The sequence below is a fragment of the Arachis duranensis genome, chromosome 9 (assembly GCF_000817695.3).
Source record: "Arachis duranensis cultivar V14167 chromosome 9, aradu.V14167.gnm2.J7QH, whole genome shotgun sequence".
Classification (NCBI taxonomy): Eukaryota; Viridiplantae; Streptophyta; class Magnoliopsida; order Fabales; family Fabaceae; genus Arachis; species Arachis duranensis.
Window position 1 is genome coordinate 50,678,663 of NC_029780.3, and position 6,471 is coordinate 50,685,133.

Below are 6,471 nucleotides of genomic sequence, written 5' to 3' on the forward strand. Positions count from 1 at the left end.
AGTTTTTAAGAATGGATTCTAGAGTTTCATGATGATTTGTTGAAGTATGGCTGGCTGTGAAGCCATGTCTAATCTTTTGGACTGAGGTTTCAACTTATCATCACAAGAGCTTGTTGATTTCTATCAATTTTGCTATTGTGAGCAATGATCTGCTAAAGCTTGGCTGGCCATTGGCCATGTCTAGTGTTTTGGACCGGAGCTTTCACTGAAAGCTTGGCTGGCTGTGAAGCCATGTCTAATTCCTGGACCAGAGTCTTAGACTAGCATTGCAATGATTCCTGGAATTCTCATTAAGAATTTTGAACCCTTGTTTTTCTTTTCCACTCAATTTTCAAAAAAGCACAAAAAAAATTTATAAAATCTTAAAATAAAAAATATTTTTATGTTTCTTGTTTGAGTCTAGTGTCTAATTTTAAGTTTGGTGTGGATTGCATGTCTTTATTCTTCTAATTTTCAAAAATTACATGCATTATGTTCTTCATTGATCTTCAAGTTGTTCTTGATGATTTCCTTACTCAGATCTTTAAATTCTCTTGTCTTGAGTATTTTGTTGTTTCTCATATGCATTCTCAATTTGTTAGTGTCAATAGTATACAAACTTCTAAGTTTGGTGTCTTGCATGCATTGTTTATTTGATCTTAGTTGCATTTTGATTATTCCTCATCATTAAAAATTCAAAAAAATTTTTAATTTGTGTCTTTTCAAGTCAATAATACAGAGAACTGAAGATTCAGAACATGCAGCAGAGGAATTACACAGAAAAAGCTGGGCATTCAAAACGCCCAGTGAAGAAGGAAAATTGGCGTTTAAACACCAGCCAGGGTACCTGGCTGGGTGTTTAACACCCAAAAAGGTAGCATTTTGGGCGTTAAATGCCAGAATGGATACCATTCTGGGCGTTTAACGCTAGGATGATACAAGAGGGAAGATTTTGTTTTTAATTCAAATTTTTTTCAAGTTTTCATAATTTTTCAAAATCAAATATTTTTCAAACCATATCTTTTCAATCATATATTTTCAAAATCAATTTCTTTCCATTCTCAAAAATACTTGCCTACAGTTAATGATTTGATTCAACATTTCAAGTATGTTGCCTTTTCTGTTAAGAAAGGTTTAATGTTTGAATCATATCCTTTAAATTTCTTGTTAGCCAAGTCATTAATTTTAAAAATCAAATCTTTTTAAATTGTTTCTCAATCATATCTTTTCAATCATATATTTTTAAAACTATAACTCTTCAATCATATCTTCTTAATCACATCTTTTTTCAAATAATTTTCAATCTTTTTTATTTCTAATTTCAAAATCTTTTTCAAAAATCACTTTATTTCTTTCCCAACTTTAATTTTTGAAAATCATTCTTCAATTTTTCAAAATTTCTTCAAAATCTTTTAATTTATTTTCGAAAATTCTTCCTCTCTTTTCACATCCTTCTATTTAAGGACTAACACTCCTCCACTATCAACAATTCGAACTCTATCTCTCTTGATAAGTTCGAATTCTTCTTCTTCTACCTCCTCCTTCTATTCTTATTTTCCTCTGACATCTCAAGGAATCTCTATACTGTGACATAGAGAATTCCATATTTTCTTGTTCTCTTCTCTTTCATATAAGCAGGAGCAAAGACAAAAGCATTCTTGTTGAGGCTGACCCTGAACCTGAAAGGACCTTGAAGCGAAAGCTAAGAGAAGCTAAAGCACTACTCTCTGTAGAGGACCTAACAGAAATCTTCAAATAAGAAGAAAACATGGCAGCCAAAAACAAGAACAATGCCAACAATGCAAGGAAGGTGCTGGGTGACTTTACTGCACCTACTCCCGACTTCTATGGGAGAAGCATCTCTATCCCTGCCATTGGAGCAAACACCTTTGAGCTTAAGCCTCAATTAGTTTCTCTAATGCAACAGAATTGCAAGTTCCATGGACTTCCATTGGAAGATCCTCATCAGTTTTTAGCTGAATTCTTGTAAATCTGTGACACTGTCAAGACGAATGGGGTTGACCCTGAGGTCTACAGACTTATGCTATTCCCTTTTGCTGTAAGAGACAGAGCTAGGATATGGTTGGACTCACAACCTAAAGAAAGCCTGAACTCTTGGGAAAAGCTATTCAATGCCTTCTTGGCAAAGTTCTTTCCACCTCAAAAATTGAGTAAGCTTAGAGTGGAAGTCGAAACCTTCAGACAGAAGGAAGGTGAATCCCTCTATGAAGCTTGGGAAAGATATAAAAAATTGATCAGAAAGTGTCCTTCTGACATGCTTTCTGAATGGAGCATCATAGGTATCTTCTATGATGGTCTGTCTAAACTATCCAAGATGTCATTGGACAGCTCTGCTGGAGGATCTCTTCATCTGAAGAAGACGCCTGTAGAAGCTCAAGAACTCATTGAAATGGTTGCAAATAACCAATTCATGTACACTTCTAAAAGGAATCCTGTGAACAATGGGACGAATCAGAAGAAAGGAGTTCTTGTGATTGATACTCTGAATGCCATATTCTCAGAACAAAATATTGACTCAGTAAGTCAATATGATTTCTCAAATTCTGTCTGGAATGCAAGCTGCACCAGGCAGTACTAAGGACGCTTCATCTGAAGAAGAAGCTTATGATCCTGAGAACCCATCAATGGAAGAGGTGAATTACATGGGAGAACCCTATGGAAACACCTATAATCCTTCATGGAGAAATCATCCAAATCTCTCATGGAAGGATCAACAGAGACGTCAACAAGGTTTCAACAACAATAATGGTGGAAGAAACAGGTTTGGTAATGGCAAGCCTTTTCCATCATCTTCTCAGCAACAGACAGAGAATTCTAAGCAGAGCTACTCTGACTTAGCAAACATAGTCTCTGATCTAATCAAAACCACTCAAAGTTTCATGACTGAAACAAGGTCTTCCATTAGAAACTTGGAGGCACAAGTGGGTCAGCTGAGTAAGAAAGTTACTGAACTCCCTCCTAGTACTCTTCCAAGCAATACAGAAGAGAATCCAAAAGGAGAGTGTAATGCCATCAACATGGCCGAATTTGGAGAGGAGAAAGAGGCAGTGATCGCCACTGAGGAAGACCTCAATGGACGTCCACTGGCCTCCAATGAGTTCCCTAATGAGGAACCATGGGAATCTGAGGCTCACACTGAGACCATAGAGATTCTATTGGATTTACTTATGCCATTCATGAGCTCTGATGAGTATTCTTCCTCTGAAGAAGACGAAGATGTCACTGAAGAGCAAGTTGCTAAGTACCTTGGAGCAATCATGAAGCTAAATGACAAGTTATTTGGTAATGAGACTTGGGAAGACGAACCCCCTTTGCTCACTAAAGAACTGGATGTCTTGACTAGGTAGAGATTACCTCAAAAGAGACAGGACCCTGGATGAATCCATCATCCTTGGCAGACCCTTCCTAGCCACAGCAAAGGTTGTGATTGATGTTGACAGAGGAGAATTGATCGTTCAAGTGAATGAAGAATCCTTTGTGTTTAAGGCTCAAGGATATCCCTCTGTAACCATGGAGAGGAAGCATGAAGAGCTTCTCTCGAAACAGAGTCAAACAGAGCCCCCACAATCAAACTCTAAGTTTGGTGTTGGGAGGCCACAACCAAATTCTAAGTTTGGTGTTGAACCCGCACATTCAAACTCTAAGTTTGGTGTTGGGAGGTTCCAACATTACTCTGAACATCTGTGAGACTCCATGAGGGCCCACTGTCAAGCTACTGACATTAAAGAAATGCTTGTTAGGAGGCAACTCAATGTTATATTTATCTATTTTCCATTGTAATTTTATGTTTTCTATAGGTTGATGATCATGTGAAGTCACAAAAATAATTGAAAAAGCAAAAACAGAATGAAAAAGCAAAAAGAAAAACACCACACCCTGGAGGAAAAACTTGTTGGCGTTTAAACGCCAGAAAGGGCAGCAAATGGGCGTTTAACGCCTAGTCTGGCACCATTCTGGGTGTTTAACGCCAGAAAGGGGCTCCAGACTGGCGTTTAACACCAAAAAGGGGCACCAGACTGGCGTTTAACGCCAAAAAAGGGCAGCAGCCCGGCGTTTAACGCCAGGATTGACAGAAAGGGCGTTTTACACGCCACTTGGTGCAGGGATGAGCTATCCTTGACACCTCAGGATCTGTGGACCCCACAGGATCCCCACCTACCCCACCACTCTCTCTCTTCTTCACCCATTCACCAATCACCTCAATACCTCTTCCCCAAAAAAAACCCCTCACCATCCAAATTCAAATCACTTTACCTCCCAAACCCACCCATAATGGCCGAACCACAAAGCCCCCTCCATGTCCTCCATTTTCTTCTTCTTCTACTCCTTTCTTTCTTCTTTTGCTTGTGGACGAGCAAACTTTCTAAGTTTGGGTGGTAAAAGCGTTGCTTTTTGTTTTTCCATAACCATTTATGGCACCTAAGGCCGGAGAAACCTCTAGAAAGAGGAAAGGGAAGGCAAAAGATTCTACCTCCGAGTCATGGGAGATGGAGAGATTCATCTCAAGGGTGCATCAAGACCACTTCTATGAAGTTGTGGCCATGAAGAAGGTGATCCTCGAGGTCCCTTTCAAACTCAAAAAGAGTGAATATCCGGAGATCCGACATGAGATCCAAAGAAAAGGTTGGGAAGTTCATACCGACCCCATTCAACAAGTCGGAATCTTAATGGTTCAAGAGTTCTATGCCAATGCATGGATCACCAAGAACCATGATCAAAGTGTGAACCCGGACCCAAAGAATTGGCTTACAATGGTTCGGGGGAAATGCTTAGATTTTAGTCCGGAAAATGTAAGGTTGGCATTCAACTTGCCCATGATACAAGGAGATGAACACCCCTACACTAGAAGGGTCAACTTTGATCAAAGGTTGGACCAAGTCCTCATAGACATTTGTGAAGAGGGCGCTCAATGGAAGAGAGATTCAAGAGGGAAGCCGGTTCAACTGAGAAGGCATGACCTCAAGCCCGTGCCTAGGGGATGGTTGGAGTTTATCCAACGCTCAATCATTCCTACTAGCAACCGGTCTGAAATTACTATAGACCGGGCTATCATGATTCATAGCATCATGATTGGAGAGGAAGTAGAAGTTCATGAGGTTATATCCCAAGAACTTTATAAGGTGGTAGACAAGTCCTCTACCTTGGCAAGGTTAGCCTTCCCTCATCTCATTTGTCACCTCTATAATTCAGTTGGAATTAACATAAAGGGAGACATCCTCATTGATGAGGACAAGCCCATCACTAAGAAGAGGATGGATCAAACAAGAGATCCCACTCATGGACATGAGGAAATTCCTCATCATGAAATCACTGAGATTCCTTAAGGGATGCACTTTCATCCACAAAACTATTGGGAGCAAATCAACACCTCCCTAGGATAATTAAGTTCCAACATGGGACAACTAAGGGTGGAGCACCAAGAACATTCCATCCTCCTCCATGAAATTAGAGAAGAGCAAAGAATCATGAGAGAGGAGCAACAAAGGCAAGGAAGAGACATTGAGGAGCTCAAGCACTCCATAAGATCTTCAAGAGGAAGAACAAACCGCCATCACTAAGGTGGACCCGTTCTTTAATCTCCTTGTTCTTTATTTTTCTGTTTTTTGAAAATTATGCTTTATGTTTTATTTATATTTGTGTCTTATGATCATTGGTGTCTTAGTGTCTATGCCTTAAAGTTGTGAATGTCCAATGAATCCATCACCTTTCTTAAATGAAAAATGTTCTTAATTGAAAAAGAGAAGAATTGCATGAATTTCGAATTTTATAACAAATTAATTATTTTGATGTGGTGGCAATACTTTTGATTTCTGAATGTATGCTTGAACAGTGCATATGTCTTTTGAATTTGTTGTTCATGAATGTTAAAATTGTTGGATCTTGAAAGAATGATGAAAAAGGAGACATGTTACCGAGGATCTGAAAAATCATAAAAATGATTCTTGAAGCAAGAAAAAGCAGTGAATTCAAAAAAAAAAAAAGCAAGCTGAAAAAGCCAATATCCCTTTAAACCAAAAGGCAAGGATAATAAAAAGGATCCAAGGCTTTGAGCATCAGTGGATAGGAGGGCCTACAGGAATAACATCCTGGCCTAAGCAGCTAAACCAAGCTGTCCCTAACCATGTGCTTGTGGCGTGAAGGTGTCAAGTGAAAACTTGAGACTGATCGGTTAAAGTCGTGATCCGAAGCAAAAAGAGTGTGCTTAAGAACTCTGGACACCTATAGTTGGGGACTCTAGTAAAGCTGAGTCACAATCTGAAAAGGTTCACCCAGTTATGTGTCTGTGGCATGGATGTATCCGGTGGTAAGACTGGAAAACAGAGTGCTTTGGGCCACGGCCAAGACTCATAAAGTAGCTGTGTTCAAGAATCATCATACTTAACTAGGAGAATCAATAACACTATCCGAATTCTGAGTTCCTATAGAATCCAATCATTCTGAACTTCAAAGGATAAAGTGAGATGCCAAAAC

At 39.2% G+C, this 6,471-nt stretch overlaps 1 non-coding gene across 1 annotated transcript; it reads right to left on the minus strand.

The window, feature by feature from the left end:
- Positions 1–2,152: 2,152 nt before the first annotated feature.
- LOC127742168 (small nucleolar RNA R71) lies at positions 2,153–2,260 on the minus strand. Its single transcript, XR_008003355.1, has one exon. It is a non-coding gene; the product is annotated as a small nucleolar RNA R71 (small nucleolar RNA).
- Positions 2,261–6,471: the final 4,211 nt, after the last annotated feature.